The sequence below is a fragment of the Rhinolophus sinicus genome, linkage group LG06, assembly GCF_036562045.2.
Source record: "Rhinolophus sinicus isolate RSC01 linkage group LG06, ASM3656204v1, whole genome shotgun sequence".
In the NCBI taxonomy this organism is placed as follows: Eukaryota; Metazoa; Chordata; class Mammalia; order Chiroptera; family Rhinolophidae; genus Rhinolophus; species Rhinolophus sinicus.
In genome coordinates, this window is record NC_133756.1 from 109,700,059 (window position 1) to 109,719,603 (window position 19,545).

The window sequence follows — 19,545 nt, forward strand, 5'->3', positions numbered from 1 at the left end:
GCCAGTTTCCTTCCCTTCCTTCCCACTCTCTCTCCTCCCTTATCTGTTCTTCCCTGTCTCTCTTCCTCTAGATTTCCTCTTGGCCCTGAAGTGTTCCTACAGTACAAGCTTTACCATTATCCAGCTGCACTTCGGTAAGTCATTTAACTTTACAGATACTTCAGTTTCCATGAGTAGAAAATGAGGGTTGATGATATTTGCCTTACTGTTTTATTGGGTTTTTCATCTAGTCATTAAATTGACAACCAGATTCTGGGGTTAAAAAAAGATCAAGAATATGCCCATAATAAGGGCAACAATGTCCAAGTAATCACGATACAGTGGTAAATGTTCTAGTAGAAATAACTACAGCTCATTGTGAGATTTCAGAGAGAGCAACTGCCAGGGAAAACTAGAAGGTAAGCGATGAGGTAAAGCCACGCCCTGAAGGAGTTTGCTAGATTGAGAAGAGGGTGGGGTAGAAAGCAGAGATTGAGGGGCTTTCCCATTCAGTGGCGTGGAGGCAGGGAGGGCAACAGGGAGAGACCACCGAGTTGGCACCTAAAGCAGGTAATTTATGGTTGGAGGTGTTGCTCATGTGGTGGGTTGAAGCCCTGAGGTGAAACCAGGCTAAAAACGTGCTCTTTACTTTGGATGCTGCAAGGAAGTGTCTCAATATTGTGAGTAAAATAACTGAATTTCTCTTTAGGACAGTAACACTGCCAAAAGTATAGAAGATGGATTTGAGGGTGAAGGAAGGCGCACTTGTTTGGACTTAGAGATAAAAACATCTTTTCAAGCTTTTTGTTAACAGGTACTTGTAGGGATGGTGCTGCTATGTAAGACTTTTATAGGAAGGTACATGTGTGTTGGAAAATGGTAACTCCATATTCTAATTTATAGACTAGAGCACACTGGAGCCAAATTATTCCAAGAAGAGAACTAGGACCTGCTTTGAAGCATATTTGCCACTTTTCAATAAAAGACCCAGGTGTGCCTTTGGCAAAATGATTGAGGCTTGAATCTAGACAGAATGTTTAAGGCCCTTTTCCTTATCTCCAGAATTGAGTTTAAGATTCTGGGGATAGTTGACACCCAGTGCATGCTGATTTTGGTTAGTGCTTTATAGATTTTTCTTGCGCACAGCATGCAATGCTGTGGTTAACAGCCTCTGAGTTTCCTGGGGGGAGGAGCAGGGAGGCTTGAGCCACAAAACTATCGTTTATGGGCAAATTGCAAGAAATCGGGTGGCCCTTTTCCCCAAGCAGTCAGAGTCAGACACAAGTACATACTAGTGTTTTTGTGTTTCTAGGTCTCTGCTTATGTTTTCCTAAGTGTTGTCTGCTTTATCCAGACCAGAGGGAAAACCTGACATACTTGGAGTCCCTCGGGGAGAGCTGCTGGGGAGATCAGCCTTGGTTACTAGAGGTGCCTGGATGTAGAGAGGATCACCTCCTTCCCCACCTGAACAGATTCTGCTGGGGACAGATGTGACCCTACCGTGGAACTGAGCACAGGTGTTTGCTTGGTAGATGAGGAAGCAAGGGGAAGGCGCCCCGCTTTCCCCTTCTCTGGTAGCCTTTCCCCAAGATCCCTCTCTGAGCAGTCAGGAGCTGAAGTCAGTCTTGGGGTGACATGGGGTACACAGAGAGCAAGATGTGTGCTTTAAACTCCTAGAGGAATCTCACCTTGGGCTTTTGGAATATGAAACCGTTGAACCTGACCTCTTTCGTGTGTCAAGCCTCAGGTCCTCCTCACTGGGCTAATCATATCTAGGATGAATCCTTTGGTAATCCGGGTTTGCTCTCTTTCCTTTGAGACCAAAAGCACCAAGACAGATGAACTACGGGTGGGAATGATCAGGTCTATGAAGGGGTGTGTGTGTGTGTGTGTGTACGTGTATATGCACGCTTCCACTTTCTGTACCTACAATGAACAAGTGTTTATGTTTAGCTTAATATTTAAGTATGGTATGATTGGTTGCTCTTTGGTGGAATTTGTTGCTACTCTTTTAAAACTGTTTTTGAATAGTGAACATTTGTTCATAAAAGAGGCAGCAGGAGTTAGTGGGAAGCATATCAGATTTACATATAAGAGTTAGTTCACTCAACAAATACTCAGTGAGTGCTTGCTGTGTTTATTATGTGCCAGAAATTGTTTTAGGCTCAGAGTCCACACATGTCTATAATTCCTACATGGTGTGATGTCAATAATCAGATATGAGCACAGAGGGGAGAGGTGTCTGGTGACAGGGAAGAAGGGTCACATGCCAAGGGCTTCCTGGAAGAGGTGACACTTGGGAGGAGACTTGAGGGATGAATAGGGATCAGACAGTTAAGAAGGGCAGGAAGTAGTGTGGTGAGCACAGTTTCACGTTCAAGGCAAGACTGGAGGGAGCTGAGGCCAGAAATTTTGGTAGCAGGCCGATCATGGAGCGCTTTGGACAACTCATTAAGGAGACTGACTTTTTTCAGATCCAGCACTGTGGAAATTGAGCAAGGTTTGTTCTCTGAGCCTCCATTTCCTTATTAGTAAAATAGAGATGGTAGTGATGGCCTGGCTTTATTTCGTGGTATTGTAGTGAAACTCAAGTTAGAATAATAATAGCCAACTATTATTGAACACTTACTCTGTGCCAGAACTTGAGTTAAGCTGTTTACATGAATCCTCACCACAACTGTAGGAGGTTGCCCATTTTACAGATGAGAAAACAGAGGTTAAGTAACTTATTTCCAATCATAAAGGTAATAAGTGGTGTCAGGATTTGAAACAAGGTAGTCTGGCAATAGAGATTGTCTGTGTGTGTGTGTGTGTGTGTGTGTGTGTGTGTGTGTGTGTGTGTTTATAGTGCTACCTCTCTACTAATCTTAAGAGCTGAGTCATGTTTGCTTGAAGAAATGCATTGCTGTGGACTTGTCATGTGTAATATTTGGCTTCTCCAGAATGCGTGTCACCAGGGTTCTGTGTGTCTGGGGGAAAATACCATGCTTCCTGGTGGACGCTAGGCAGGTCAACTTCTGACAATGAAGATCTCTTCTCCCCAAGGGGAAAACAGAGACCTAGAAATGGTTAATTCTGGAGTGAAAGGAACGACCTGCTTCTGATAGGGAGGATTTTCTGTTCACACACTTTACTAGAAATGGGCGGCTCTACCACTTTCAAACCAGTGTCCATTTGGAAGGGTGCTGACAGTTCTGCCCTTCGTTTGCTCCTTCGTTCTGCCGTTATCCACCATTGCTGGCAGAGGAAGCAGCTGCTTCACACAATCATGTTGTCCTTCAGGGTTGTGAAGAGCTTCTCCCCAGCTCTGCCCGCTGAGGGAGAAGGCGTAGGCGGCTGCTCCTGGCAATCAGTGTCACCATTGTTTGGACACCATCTCTCTACAACCATGTCTTTTGAAGGTTGGGTTCCCTCTTTATACCCCTTCCTCTACCCTCAGCCTCCCCTCCAGAACTTCATCTCACGTTCTTCCTCAGTGACATGAGGCCTTGGCTGACACACAGTTTTCGGGCCACCTTGTCTTTGATTGGCAAAGGTCACTGATGCCAGTCCCCAAATCTATTGGCTTTGTCTGCCCTGGCTCTGTCTGGACTCCTTGCAGCAACCGGCTGGGTTGATAACTCCCTCTTTCCTGAAATTCTTTCCCCACCTTTGTGACACACCACTATTGTGTTTCTCCAACCTAACTGCTCTTTCTCTTTTCAGTTGACAAGTACAATGCCGTTTGCTTTCTTTCCTGTGATTTTATTTCATTGCATTCTTTTCCTTGCCGAGTCCAATCACTGCCACTGCTACAGCTGAGCTTCTAAGCTGGGGACATTCCTATTTACAGTTCCAGCGACAGCCTTTCTCCTGAGCCCTGGTTCTTCATCTCCATTGGAGTTGCAGACGTGCCCACTGAATTTTCTGCCGTGTTTTCAGTTTTTGCCTTTAACCTGGCTGCCCTTCCAGGCATTCCTGATTCCGTGCTCTAATCCCCCAGTTAACTCAGTTTAAGAACTTTGAGTCTTGTTTGATTTGTTCACCTCCCGAGGAGCATTGTTACTGCTTCCTTCCCAGTGACATTTGTATTTCATGTCTTCTGCCACTCTGGCTTTTTTTTTTTTTTTTGGCATTTGTGAGGTCTACTGTGAAAGCCCTGGCCCTTTTGCTTGACGTGACTCCTTTCCTTCATTCATGCTAAAGTAGCATGGTTAAAAAAGTAAACACACACACACACACACACACACACACACACTCACACACACTCACACTCCCCATCACCCAGTGCATAAAGGACAATCTCCTTATCCAAGATTTGAGACTTTCAATGATCTGATCCTAGCCTCTGTTTTAAATTCTCATCTTCCACTATCCCTTCTATGAATCGTGTCTTCCAATCAAACTGATTCCAATTGAATGATACTTTTATTCCCATTTTGAGCTCTTCTTAGGCCTGTCATTTACTCCCAAATCCTGTCTTTAAAACTGTAGCTCTGTGGTAATTCTTACCAAAATCTTCCTGGTTGATCGCAGCAGGAAGTTCCCTTTCCCTTCTCGAACTGGTTTCGTGTTTGGCTTATACCTCTTTTATGGCCGTCATCACATACCACCTTGCGTTATTGCTCTTTATGTACTCATCTTATTTTCCCTTTGGTCTGAAAGTTCTAGAGGGCAGGGACTGAGGGATTTGTTATTTCCTTAATGCCCAGAACCCAGCAGGCTGACACAGTACAAATGTGCTGAATGAATGTTTTGAAGCACTGACTTACATTCACTGTATTTTCTTTTTAAGGATTTTAATACACCAATTGGCTATAAGAATTTAGTGGTCAATGGGCAGTTATTAATTAGATATTTAGTTTTTTCTTTCCGTGTGTGCAGAAAAGATGTAACATAGCAGGCCTGAGACCGCTTATCCTTAGAAAGGCCAGGTTGTCCTTGACTGGCATCCAGGAACTTGGCCTTCAGAAGGATTCCCACCACTCGAAATGGTAAGGGTAGCTCACTGTACCTAAACAGTTTGTGCAGACCATGCAGTTTCTGCTGAGCACCTGCTTTCCTTCTGGGAGTTTGGAATTCAGGTACATGCTAGGCAGGGGGAGTCTACCTGACCAGTCCCCACCAAAAACCCTGGGCACCGAATCTGATATGAGCTTTCCTGGTTGGTAGTATTTCCCATGTTGTCACAACTTGTTGCATGACCTGTGCAACTCTGCTGGGAAAGGACTCTTGGAAGCTCATGCAGGGTTTTCCCCAGACTTCACCCCATCTCCTTTTGTCCTTTGCTGGTTTTGTTTTTATCCTGTCACTAAAATCAGCTGGTGAGTATGACCGTATGTTGTCCTTTGAGTCCTTCTAGTGAACCATCAAAACCTGGGGCTGGTTTGGGATCCGTTTAACACTCTTTGAAATGCCACAAATGCAGAGCCAATTCTTTTTTTTTTTTTTTTTTGAGTCAAGTTTTCAGAGATATGAAGGGCTCCACGAGGTTATTGGTCTTTCCATAAGAGACGATCCCGGTTCTTCAGGTTGGATGTATACAGGCATGTAAGTGTGTAGGGGGCTCTGCAGGGTGAAGCTGAAGCCTTCGTGACTGTCCACTTACAGATTTCAGGTGAGAAAGGCTATTGGAGAAGGTTTGCTGGAATTGTTGAATTTTTCCTAACATCTCAAGTACTGTCAGAATCCTAAACATATTAGTTATCAGGACGAGGCTTTTAGAAAAATTAGGAGCAGTATTTGCCTGGGATCCATTCTCATTATTCCTCTAAATCAGGGGTGGAGTTCCTTGGGACATTTTTTCCTGCCTGAAAATAAGGGGTGGGGGTGGGGGGTCAGGGCATCCATCCTGTTGAGTTTCTTTTGTGTCAAACATCAGCTAGGTCTAAACATGAATCATTTCCTTTAATCCTCCCAAAGATCCTCAAAGGTAGGAATCTTAAGCCATACAATATAGATAAGGAAAATGGAACTTCAGGACGTTAAAAAGGTATTTGCCCAGAGTCACACAGCAATGAAGTGGGAGCCATGGAACTCAAGCCCAGGCAGCTCTCACTCCTAAGTCAGTGTTCTTTTTTTTTTGTTTTTTTTTTTTGGTTCCCCACTGTGCTGCCTGAACACAATGGGGTGACTTCATAAAATCATGATCATCATACCAGCTCTTTCACAAGTGGTTAAGTCTTCCCTGGGCCTCAGTAAATGTTAAGTTCTGAGAGGTTTTAGTGTCTGGTGCCTACATGGAAGTTTTAGAGGAGATGGTAGCTTCTGCGGTGCTCTGTGCTTGTGCATTGCCTTTCCTGGGTCCTGGGGGCCTCCCCGCACGCACGGCAGCCTTCTTAGCTCTATTCACATTGCCCAGCAGTGTGCTAGGGTCCCTGGGGTGTATGTGGGGTGGGGAGTGGAGGCAGGACAGGCGGCTCTGTCACTTTGTCAATTTCTAAGCAAGCTTGCCTGAAGTCTTCCACCCTGACAGATTTTGGGCAAAAACGTATCTGGAAATAATCTGCTTTATTTAATTTGAAAGTAAATGAAGAACTTATTTTCAGCACTATAGGGAGAAAAATGGAAATGAACAATTTGGGGTACCCACTTCTATTCTTGTCAGTTTCACCCTGGGAAAAGTTTCTATATTAACATTTCTTTTAGCTGATGCGACACTTCAGTAAGGAAACAAGGCCTTGCGCTCCAGCGAGTACAGTGGGAAGTACTGACCATGAGCGAATAAATGCAACACCTGGTACAGTGCCCAGAACAGACGAGGTACACAATTAATATTTGTTGAATGAATGCAAGTGGGAATAAGTATCTTACTTATCTCTCTTGCTCCCCAAAGGACAGAATAACTTGGGCCCTAGTTTCCAATAGTGTGCTCTGGCTGAGGAAGGGAAGATTCTCTTTTTTTTTTTTTTAGATCAGATGTTGAGATGGTCAGGCCATTATCATTTCAGAGAATGACATGCAAATGGTTTCTCCGTGGTCGGATGGGATTTTCTTGGGGATTCTGGGAATAGATTTAGTGGTCGTGATAGTAATAGTAACAGCTAATACTTATGTAGTATTTGCTATGCTAGACTAAGTGCTTTACACATACAAACTGGTCTAATCCTTACACCACACTTTTAGGCAGATAGTTTATCAATGAGGAAGCTGAAAAACAGAGAAGCTGAGTCACTTGCTCAAGGTAATTGCCAGGCGGTAATTCTGAAACATAAATGTGGGTACCAAAGAGCAACCATTTAACTCTCCCCTTGGTGATATTATAAGGGAATAAGAACCTAGGCATTCTCCCTAATTTTTTTATTGTGGTGAAATATACATAAAATTTATCTTCTTAACTTTTTCTATATGTACAGTGACATCAAACACATTTACAATTTTGTGCAACCATCACCACCGTCCAGCTCCATAACTCTTTTCATCTTGTAAAACTGAAACTCTATACCCATTAAACAGTAATTCCCCATTCCAACTTACCCCTAGCTCCTGGCAAGCACCATTCTATTTTCTGTCTTTATGATTTGATTACTCTAAGTACCTCATATAAGTGGAATTAGACAGTATTTCTTTTTCTGTTACTGGTTTATTTCACTTAGCATAATATTCACAAGTTTCATCCATGTTGTAGCATGTCAAAATTTATCTTTTTAAGGCTCACTAATATTCCATTGTATGTATATACTACATTTTGTTTATCCATTTGTCCATCAATGGACACCTGGGTTTCTTCCATGGTTTAGCTATTGTGAATATGCTGCTATGAACATGGCTGTGTAAATACTGTATCTCTTTGAGATCTTGCTTTCAGTTCTTTTGGGCATATACCCAGAAGTTGAATAGCTGTATCATATGGTAAATCTATTTTTAATTTTTTGAGGAACTGCCACACCATTTTGCACTCCGACCAACTGTGCACAAGGATTCCAAGTTCTCCACATCCTTGTCAACACTTGTTATTATCTGTTCTTTTTTTTATAGTAGCCACCGTAATGGATGTGAAAGTGGTATTTCACTGTAGTTTTGATTTGTATTGTGGAGTATCTTTTCATGTGCTTATTGGCCATTTGTATATCTTTGGAGAAATGTCTATTCAAGTCCTTTGCCCATTTTTAATTAGGTTTTTTGTTGTTGAGTTTTAGGAGTTCTATGTGTATTCTGGATATATAATCCCAATGTTTCATCATATAATCCCTTATCAGATAGAGATTTTCAAATATTTCCTCCCATTCCGTGGGGTGCTTTTTTACTCTGTTGATCGTATATTTTGATGCACAGTGTTTTTTAATATTCATGAATTCCAATTTGTCTATTTTTTTTTTCTTTTGTTGCCTGTGCCTTTGGTATCATAGCAAAGATATCATTGCCAAATCCAATTTCATGAAGCTTTGGCCTTATGTTTTCTTCTAAGCGTTTATTGTTTTAGGTCTTACATTTAGGTCTTTGATCCATTTTGAGTTAATTTTTGTATATAGTGTTAGGTAAGGGTCCGTCTTCATTCTTTTGCATGTGGATATCCAGTTTTATTTATTAAAACAGCATTGTTTGTTGAAAAGATTGTCCTTTTCCCATTAAATGGTTTTAGAACCCTTGTCAAAAATCATTTGAGGGAACTATCTAGTTCTTGGTATTTCTTGTGTTTTTTTCTTTTTTCTTTTAAAGTACAGATGAAGGACTCCACTTTCCATGAATTCCTGGAGCAATTTCTGGAAATTCTGCTTTTCTTTTACTTCAATGTAAACTTCAAACAGTTATTTAAATTTTTATCAGAAAGAAATGAAAATTCATGTTTCGGTCTGCTTGTATTCCTGCCCCCCAACATACTGATTTTTTTCTTCCTCTCCTCAAATACCTGGGAAATAGTAGAAATCAAGCCCAAACGAGCAGAAATAGGCTTTGTAGACTCAAATTCCCTTTTAGGGGGACCAGTTCAGGGAGGAACATGTTGCCCCATTAGGAATTTGGATTCTTTTGAGTTTTGTGATATGAAAGTTTATTTTGTGAACTTGAAGAAGCAGGAGGATTTATGGTTTGTTCTGTTGTCCTTTAGAGTTCGGATCTGCATTTTTGGGTAATTGCAGCATGGGGATTGAGGAATTGTGAGCCCTTTTCTGTAATGCATCATTAGTTAAAGATGGCAAAGCATTAACTTCTCATTTTGACACATTTCCAGTTGTGCTGGGCTTGTTTTCAAACCACATACTTACTTATAATGAAATATTTTTCTGGGTTCATATTTGCATTTGACGGAGTACACTGACTAAAACAATGTGAAGATGCAATCTGCTTGCTAGATTCCAGCAGCAGATTCTCCAACCTTTTTTTGGTAATAGGATTTTTCATTTGTGCAGAACTAAATAATGTGACAGCTGTGAAGCCTTAACCATGGAAATGCCTATTTATTTGCCTGTTGGAACAATTTCCATGACAGAACGTGTTGAGAGCATGTGCTTGATTTTTAAGAACAGGTTTATAAAACATTAGTTATGAGATATATCAGTTTACATTTCATGGATGTTATCAAAAGTTGAGGTGGCTGAAACTTTTCTCATGTCTGTCTGTTGGAGAAGGTTTCTAATTCAGAGTCCCTTAAACATAGATATGCTCATCTCTAAAACATAGAATTTGATTAATAGTAATTTTCAAATTACTTCTTTCCTTGTAAGTGTTTATATTTTATAATGAAGAAGATGTAATAAAATCTCTGAAGCTAAGAATCTGGAGGGAGGGTCAGTTTCTTGACAATTTGCTTTTATGATTACTTCTCTTATGAAATCATTTTGACTCTTTGGCTTATTGTTTCCAAAGGTACTTGTTTGAAAAGGAAAAAACTCTTTCCAGGGACTTCACGTTATTTATTGGGGTCCCTGTTCAGAGACGGTTTGCATTCAATGGACTAGGAAGTTATTTTACAGGTTAAGAGAGAGAAATGAGCAGCCCTGACTTGGAATGGAACACAGAAAGACAAAGGACATTTGGCTGTCAGCTGCCTCTGCTGCCACATCAGATAGCTGATTCTGAACTATTCCAGAAGGATGGTTTTGAGAGAGCTTTATGGGTAGATCCCAGGGTCACCCCTAATTTGAAGATCATCCCTCACTAGAGTCTGGGTTGGTGTTGTGGTTTCCCTGGTGAGTGAAGTCTTTTTTCAGTGATTCAAAGAGTCTAATCTACAGAACAGGCTTTTCTTGGAGTAGATTATATCCCCCATCTGACCTTGCTCATCTTGCTTCCTTTGACTCCTACGAGGTACACACCCCAATTTAGTACGTAAGAATGATCAGTCCTATAGAATTCACCAGCTATGTACTGTGTGTGAGTTCAATGTCAGCTGGACTGTCAGCGTGTCAGGATTATTAATCCCTTTCTCTTGCAACTTTTGTATTCCTCTGACAGTTGGTAGAATTCCCAGGGAATGAGGTTGGGAGTTATGAGTCTTTCTCTGTTTCAAGAAGTTGAGCGAGCAAACAGCTATTTGCTGCATGTATTTCCTTCCTTGTGGGCTCATGGTTTAGGCATATGACCCCACATAGTTACTGTCAACATCTTGCTAAACCACACTTCATCTAGGACTTTGATTTAGGCCGAGGAGAGGGAGTGAAGTGGGCACTCAGAAGAGTCTTCAAGTATGTATTTGAAGAGCTGTTGTGGGAGTATTGGAGAACAGCTGTTTGCTGTGTCCACAGTGGGTGGTGCAACAGGGAACAGATGGCAGATTAGCTGGTAAAAACTTAGCTGACAAAGGGCAAGCCAACCTTTAGAATAGGGAAGCTGTGTAGAGGTCATCTATCCCAATCTTTATTCTACAAATGAGGACACCGAGGCAGAGGCAGGTTGAGTGATAAATCCAGGCTCACAGAGCTAATCAGTAGCATTGCCAGGTGTTGAATCACTGTCTTCAGGCTTGCAGTTTGGTGTTTTCCTACAATTTTCTACTCCCAGTCCTTAACAACTGCAAAGGTTGTGATTAGACACTCAAGTGCTCTACCCAGAAAAGCTGAGCGCGCTTCCTTTCTGGATTTTTTTCTTAATTATTATTATTATCTAAAAGACTACATGACTGTCTTCCTGGGGAGGGGCAAGTGTGTAAGTCCAGAAAGGAGTAAAATATTTTTCTGGAAGTTTCTGTGAGCCAGGGTATTTACTGAGAGTTCTTGGTTTTGGAAGATTACACATTTGCCCACATGCACCATTTCTTCCGCCACAGCATGCTTCGTCTCTTCACCCTGGAGTGGTGTATAGGTCCTTTGGTTTTCTCTTCTGCTGTGGACTTGTGATGAAGCAGGAGCAACCAGCACCATACAACCCCGTTTCCCTAAATAACAGATAACAAGAATTCTCAGTCGCTAACATATGGGAGCCCAGGGATCAAAGGAAGCTGCTGGGAGGCTATCCTTGAAATGCAGATGCATTTAGAATGAAAGAGAAAGCACACTTTGGCATGCAGTAGTCGCTTAGTAAATACTGAACAGATGAATTACTATGCTTCTCCCACTTCTTGCCTTGTAATTGTAGAGGTGAAAGGGAACCCACCCAAAGACAAATTCAACCCAACCTCTTCATTTTATGAGGTGAAGCAAGTGAAAGCTAGAAATATTAAGTGGTTTGCCCGAAGTCGTATATCTAGTGAGGGGCTGTGCTGGGGTTTGAAACATACCATTCCGTGTCTTGATATTATGTTAGGTTGAATCAAGACAAGTTGCCCTTTCTATAGTTCACAATGTTTGTATATTGGCAATTTTGTGTTGTTCAACTTAATATGTTTGAAGGATCAATACTGTATACATTTTTATTTCAACAATAGCAATAAGAGCCTTAGACTTCTCTCTAAACCAAGCAAGCATATGGTAGTGTGGCTTAGTATGAAGGTCAAAAACATTGGTTCTGAATCGCAGGCTCCTGGTTTTACATCCTTGGTCTGTCTAAGATGAAGTTTCCTCATCTATAAAATAGGAAACATATTACGTGTACCACTCTTAAGATAATTTTGAAGCTTAAGTGAGATGATTCTTTGAAGGGCTTAGTATAGTGCCTGGTACATGGTAATTAATAAGTATATGCTATTATTCATTGTACTAATAGGGAAGAGAATAAAACTCATAAGTCTTTAAAGAGTTATAATCCTTTTGGACAGCACATTCATCTTTTGTGAAATCTGTGGGATATGCCACACCTGTGTTGCTCACGTGGACTTATTTTTATATTCTTTCTATTTCACATGCTTCTGGTAGTTATAGGGAATATGCTAGGAATGATATTCTAGCAATTTTTCAGACCTTTGTTTTGATGAATGTGCTGTTGTGTCATGCCAGATAATCACAGTAGAAGTAAAGCAAATGTACGTAAACATGCTGAATTAGATCAGAACTTCACCAAGGGAGAGGCCCTTTACTGTCATGGTTATGGATGATTCCTCCTCAGTTTCTAGCAGAGGCCAGGTGGTAAGTCAGGACTCAATGCTGTTGACTGACTAACTGACTGAGTTAGTATATTCTTTTAAAACCTGGGCCCTGGAGCCATATCCAGTGTTTGTCCATCCCTGCCTCATGGGTCAGTAAATATACCTGCTGCCCGGGCTTGGAGACACCTATGTGTAAAGTATTTCTCAGAACTCCTCGTGACCCAATGACACATCCAGAGCAAATAGATTTTCAGACAGCTGCACACTTAAGGGGAAATTTATCATCCTGTGGGTGAGTGGATAAGGCACTCCCAGCCCTGAGAAGGAAGCCGTAGACTTACCCTGAAAACAAATACTTCCCTAGCAGGGAAAATAGACAGAGGCCCTCCCTCCTTCCCTTCAGTACCACCCATCCACCTGTCTTAGGGATCAGTGGGCTTTTGAGGTGTCTTCCCCTGGCGTCTGCGCTGCCCTGGACAGGCCCACTGCATGAATCCACGGAGAAGCAGAGCACGCCCGAAATGAGCCTGCTTCCATAGTGTTCTGCGGGGAGAAAGGCCTGCTGTACACTCTCCTCACAGCTACTATAAATGTCCTTATTATCTTCCTCTTAAACTGGCCTCTTCCCATTTACTTCATCCTCTATCTCTATTTACTTTTCCCATATTTTGCCATTGTAAATGGAAGCAATGTTTGATTTTTAGAGAAAGGTTCTGCATGAATAAAACACTGCTTATTTATGGAAAAGACAGAAACTTACTAAGAACTAGCCACCGTTTTGAGCATTAGTGAGCATTAGTGCCCGGAAGTAGCTATGGAAGGAAAAAAAACGTTTATTGAGCATCTACTTACATTGCCATTGAGCTAGGTTGTTTATGTACACCATGTCTCATTCACATAGCAACCTTGCAAAACTAAGTATTAGCCCCCATTTTACAAGTGGGAAAAGTGGGGTTCAGAAAAATGTACTGCCATAAGATCACACGGCAAATAATCAGTGCAGCTGTCCGACTAAAGCTATGTCTGCGCTTGCTCCCACCGCAGGCTCGGCTGGAGGCGAGTGGTCTTTAATCTCGCTGTAGGCCTACAGGGCAGGTGGGCACAGCTATTACTGACCTTTGGAAGCTGAGAAAATTTGAGCAAAAGCATTGTGAATTTTCAGTTTATCTAGTTGTACTATGAGGAGTAGAAAATGTATATATTCCTTCATTCATTTACTCATTTATTAAAAATACTTTTATTCAGTCTCTACTCTAGGCTTAGCACTGTGTTGGGCACTGACAGGGTATCAAAAAAGGTATAAGACATGGGCCCCGTCTCAGGAGCTTTTACTCTAGATAAGGAGATATAAAAGTCCTAAAATATTTGTCTTTAATGTAAGAACAGGAGTTAGATCGTGTGATAAGAACAACTGGTGTATTGGGAGTTGAGAGGTGGGAAAGTTCTATGTAGGTGGTTAGGAAAGATTTGTGTATTAACCCTCCCCACCGCTCCCCCAACACACACACACAGTCTCAGATTGGTGGTGCTCATGGTGGCAGAGAAAAGGTTGCTTCAAGATACTTATTTTAATTAAACTGTTTGCTTTGAGGTAATTGTAGTTTCTCATGCAGTTGTAAGAAATAATACAGAGATCTGTGAGCCCTTTACCTATTTCCCTCAATGGTAGCATCTTGCACAACTATAGTACAATGTTCACAACCAAGACATCAACATGGATACAACCCCAGTTTCTCCCATTTTGCATGTACTAGTGTGAGTGTGCGCCTGTGTGTATATTAAGTCCTATGCAATTTTATCACGTGTTCTCCACCATCATCAAGATCCTGATCAGTTTCATCCCTACACGGGTCCGTCCCATTTTTCTTTTATAACCATATGCATCTCTTTCTCACCTCCCCTACCCCTATCCCTAGCCCCTGGCCACTAATCTTTCTCCATTTCTACAACATTGCCATTTCAAGAATGTCACATAAACGGAACCGTATAGGATGTAACCCCTTTTTCGTTGCTTTTTGCTGCTTAGGAGTTTTCCGTGGTGTGGATGTACCACAATTGAACTATCACCTGCTCAAGGGCATGAGGGTTATTTGTAATTTCTGGCTGTTATAAGTAAAGCTTCTATGAATGGGATTTTTTTTTTTATACTATTTATATGGCAGAGTGAGAAGTGGGAGTCACTGCCACTCCTTTCTGGGGGATATTGGATCCTTTCATTTAACACTCATTCAACAAGTACTTTTTGAGGTAGGCGTTTCTACTAGGAAACAGATGAATGGAAATTACCTTTGTTGACTCCTGCACTTCAGTGGTCTACCGCTCTCAGTATTTATAGCTGCTTTGGAGAAAAACAGAATAGAAACCCATTCTGTTGATCTCATTTAAGCTCCTGTTGACTCTAATAGACCCCAAGAACTAAAATTTGGGGTTTTTCTTCTGTTTAATTCTCCTGGATCAGTTCAGACTTTCTGTGACTTTGCATGATGATTAAACATCTAATTTAAAATCTTACAAATGAGATTTTTGAGTTATTTTGGAAACAGGAGAATGGAAGAAGTTTCTGCACAAATTGTTTAAAGTTCTTATTTTATTCCTAGAAAGATATTAGACATTTGCTAGATAATGACTGTTTAAGGCAAGAGATGAAAGCTCACCGTTTCCTTTTGTTTTCCATCCCTGAAGGGGATTTTCAGCTGCCCTCAAACAAGCAGTGTGGTTGGCTTGAGCTCATACTAAAACTTTGTCCTTTCTACTCTAGTATTTAGTAAATGTCTTTCCATTTTAGTTTTGTTTAAATTGCAAAGGCCTCTATCCTCAGGTGAGACTGAATTCCACAGAGTAGACCTCATTGGATTTGTGCCTTTCAGCTTTGAGGGGACATTCAAGTGCTTTTCACTTTAGTAAGGACCGTAGGTAGTTGTGATTTAAATGTGGAGTGAGTGTGGGACTTCTCTAGGCTTAAATGGATTGCACTTTTCTCACCTCCCACTCCTTCCCTCCCTATTTGAAGTGTCTTCTGATTGGTTCAAATAGGAAACAATACCCAAATAAGAAGATACTGCATTAATTATGCAAATGCTGATGTTTTGCAGCAGGCAGAGAGATCTGTGGTGTAAGAAACCAGGGTTGATAGAAACTAGGTTATATATAAATCCAGGGGATGGAAACATATTTTTCTTACCAGCTCTGCAGAATTGTGGGAAGAAATTAAAGTTAAGATTTAAGATGATATATATTTTTTGTATAATTTTCCCCCCCCTTTTTTTGGGTGAATTTGAATGCTGTAAATTTTCTATACTTCTGATGTGCACAAATTTAATAAAATGAACATGCAATACAGTTAAGCCCCATGATGATATCATTTATTTCTCTTGTATCTCAGCCTAGGTAGTAGTGACATTTGAAAACCATTATTTTGGGGAATAATATAATTATGGACCCAGAATTAAAAGCATCACAGGCTGACTAGTTCTCCATGATCTCCTTTGTGTTTTTTTCCACTTTTTTTGTTTTCTTCTCTTGTATCTAAGATGAGAAAACATCAGTAAGGCAGAGAATATTACGCCTCTAGATACAATATTTTTCTTCACATCTCTGTTAATTTACTCATTCATTTTTGTAACATATTCATGAGGTTCACCACACTTTTTTTTTTTTTTTTTTTCTGCTCTTGGTGGCTTTGGCCATTCTAGTGGAAGAATAAGGCAGAGGGAATTTGAGGTGTTTGGTTGTTAAGCAGCCGTTAAAGTCCAGGCTCTATTTTCAGACCATTGTATACCTCCATCTTCGCCATTAAAGTTTTACAAAGCTTGGTCTCAATTTATCTGAGTTCATGGAACACTTTTCCTGAGGAAATGTTTCTTTTCTCCTCTGACTGTGTCAGAGTTCTCCCTGAGTTTAAGAAAGATGACTTTTTAGTTACCCCAGGAAGGTTGATTTTAGGACTTTGTCTCAGATCAGGCCAAGAATTTTGCCCTTGGGTCACATGGCCTGTGGCTACCATGGCTGAATAGCACCCACCACACCTCCTGGGGTCTCCTCGCCTTGGGCTGCTTGGAGAAGTCCAGACTGAGGAAATCTGTGAGCAGAATCGGCTAGAGATTAGAAAACGAACCAAGCGAGAGAGTCTGCAGAGCAGAGAGAAGGGGGGCAGGAAGAACCTAAGACTTAAAAAGCTACCATCCAGGCCATCTAGAGAATGATTCTGAGCTTTGGGACACCTTTGTTCAAGAAAGATGGGGCAGTGAGGTAGTCAAGAGTATGCGTGCTGGAGCTGGACTGCCCAAGCGGAGGCCAGTGTGTGCTACTTAGTCTCTCCAAGCCTGTTTCCTTGTATGTAAAGTGCTTACCTTGACTGTTGTGAGAAGTTGAGTTAATGATATAAAGTGCTTAGAGCAGTGCCTGGCACATAGCAAGTGTTATGTAAGCTCTTGATATTCTTATTGTTTTTTTTTTTATTAGTTTCAGGTGTATTCTTATTGTTATGATTAGCTAATAATAGCTAAATTTGCCCAGTTTGCTGTTTACTGTCAAGAATAAGGGATGTTTAGTTTAGTTGTAAAATAGCCTACTCTTTAGAGGATCCACTACGGAAAGAATGACTGTTTCTATTTGCTCCTGCAAGACTTGGGATGGTGTTGTTTGGGGTTTTGAGATGAAATGAGAAGTGTATTCCTGGGTTTGGGGTGATGGTCCATTGCAGCCAAATTCTACAGTGGCCTGAATTGTGCTGCTTCAACCAGTCTGAATCTGAGCTGGGGTCTCTGAGAAAGATCATCTTTTCCAGGGCTCTAATTTTGCAAAGGAGAAAAACGAAGCCACAGCAGGGAAGTGACTTGCCTAACATCACATAGCTAGGGAGTGACTGAGCTGGGAGAAAACTTGATCGTGCGAATTTCTAGGACCCTGTTCTTGCTCCAAAACACACAGGTTTGCCACAATCCCGGCCTCTTTCTGCAGTGTAAGGTACCTCATGAGTCTTTCTCACACAGCATGGCCTTAGGAGGTATTTCCTGATCAACCTTTGTGGATTAAAATTTTGTAACATGAGTGTTTATCTTTTTCTGAAATCAAAATTATGGATAAGATTGTTTGACCTAAATATTTTCAGTTTTCCGTTATAAATTTACTATTTATTTAAGATTTACCTCTGTTAGGAAAAAGAATAATGAGATTTTTATGAGTGTTACCTGACCCATATGGTTTGAGTTTTCGAAATGAAAACTTGAAATTTTGTTATCTCAGTTGTAGAAAGTAATCAATATCTATAACATACACATATTTGTATATGACATAGTATTTAAGAAGACAGACGGGGTAAAGTTATTCCACTTTTCTGAGTCCAATTCCCCTTCTGTAAAATAAGAATGACAATGACACTTTCCTTCCAGTGTCGGACTGGGGATTTGGTGATACAGCTCGGGTCAGTGTTCCAACAGAGTGGATCTTCACAGAAACAACAGCATCCCCCTCCCAATAAACAATTACATATGAATTAAAATAAGCTTTGTTAAGACATCCTTTTATGGGGGAGAGTGCCTGATTTCACCCACCACGTGGGCACCAGAAACCTGGTTTTATAGTCACTTAGCAACCACTCTGCCTAGCTTTCTGTGTATAACAATAGGGTGAGGGGTTCTCAGGATTTCATAAATTGGTTGCAAATGCCTGAGAGCTAATATGTACGTATATTACATATATCCATATGCATAACAACCGTTTTGTATTTAGACCATATGTATTCTGTATTATAGAGTGTGTGTGTGTCTACCCTGTTCCTCCTGCCTAAGCTTAGTCTATGTGAGGCCCTTGCTTGGGGACAAGTCTTCATTGGGGGACGTCTATGGAAGACTTTGCTGCCTCCTGATGAGCTTCTCAAGATTCCAGAAAGGCTGAAAAGATGCGGGAACTGGTTCTACTCTCCAACTTGGGAGCTCTGATTCTCTGTTCACTGCATTTGCTCTGCAAATAGTACTGGGTTCTGATGTGGTGGAAGAGAATGTTTAAATTCTTTTTGATGGAAAGAGTCACTTTCAGCTTCTAGTCCAAACCCCAAAACCACTTCTCGGGTATCACCAATAGTCCCTGCCTCCATCCTGTCCCCACTGCTTGCCAGTTGCTTGGGGTTAGAATGAGCGGGATTGTTTCATCTCATCACACCCTCGATTGTGTGCATTATACCTCTGAATTTCATCTTAGAACCCCTGATGAAATAGGTATTGTTTGACATATTACCTGATGAAATAAAATTGGAATCAGAGTTCTGGAGGGTTGACTAAAGTCTCAAAAGTAAGAAGTAAAACCTGTAATTCTGCTAAGAGTAAACCTTAGCGTTCCTGTCACCTAAATTCCCGACCCCAGCAGGTCTGTGGTTTAACTTGAATCTCACTTTTTTTTCTGTCTGAGGTCTCACCTCTCAAGGACCTCCAACCTAATTCCACAGGCTCCCCAGGTCCTGTTCTTTGTCTTAAATCCCAATCTGTCTGATATACAGAGCCTGGATCTGTTTTACTAAGCCCTTCTGTTACTTGAAGCTCTATCATCACCTTGAAATCTTTCCCAGCCATTCTCCTCCTCTCCCTTCCCACCTGAGAGCAGGTCTAGGTTGCTCATTAATTATATTCTTGAGCCTCGGTAGCAATAAATGCAGCCTGGGAAGGCAGGCTTGCTCTGCAAGCATGTGATTACCCCGTTTCCCCGAAAATAAGACCTGGCCAGACCATCAGCTCTACCGTGTGTTTTGGAGCAAAAATTAATATGACTTGGTATTATATTGTATTATATTATATTATATATATTATACCTGGTCTTATAGTAAAATAAGACCAGTTCTTATAGTAAAATAAGACCAGGTCTTATATTAATTTTTGCTCCAAAAGACGCATTAGAACTGATTGCCTGGCTAGGTCTTATTTTCGGGGAAACACGGCAGTTATACCCACAGAAAAGAATACTTGGAGAAGTCCAGTTAGCTCAGGTAGTTACAGTATTGACTGAGAGTGCCAAGGTCAGGGGTTTTCACCCTCACCCTATGGTACGGATCACATAACCCCTAACTGCATTTGAGCCCTCTCCCTGACACCCACTGTGAGTGCCAGGGGAGAAAGGCTCAGGGCCACCCGTTTCTGCTCCTGGGAAGAATACTCAGAGAATGCACGCGCTGATTACTGATGGTGGCTAAAGAATGTCCA

General features: G+C 41.3%; 1 protein-coding gene across 18 annotated transcripts in view; it reads left to right on the forward strand.

The window, feature by feature from the left end:
* Nucleotides 1-19,545, forward strand: part of SYTL2 (synaptotagmin like 2) — a 104,241-nt gene that overhangs the window by 12,534 nt on the left and 72,162 nt on the right. For 15 of the 18 annotated variants that reach the window (XR_012497454.1, XR_012497455.1, XM_019739596.2 and 12 more), the window contains exon 2: nt 72-134. The exons of 2 other annotated variants lie outside the window; for them this stretch is intronic. The gene's annotated coding sequence lies outside the window, so the exon portion shown is untranslated. Of the gene's footprint in view, nt 1-71; nt 135-2,174; nt 2,480-19,545 lie in introns of those variants that run through there. One more of the 18 variants, XM_074335643.1, reaches the window with a different exon arrangement.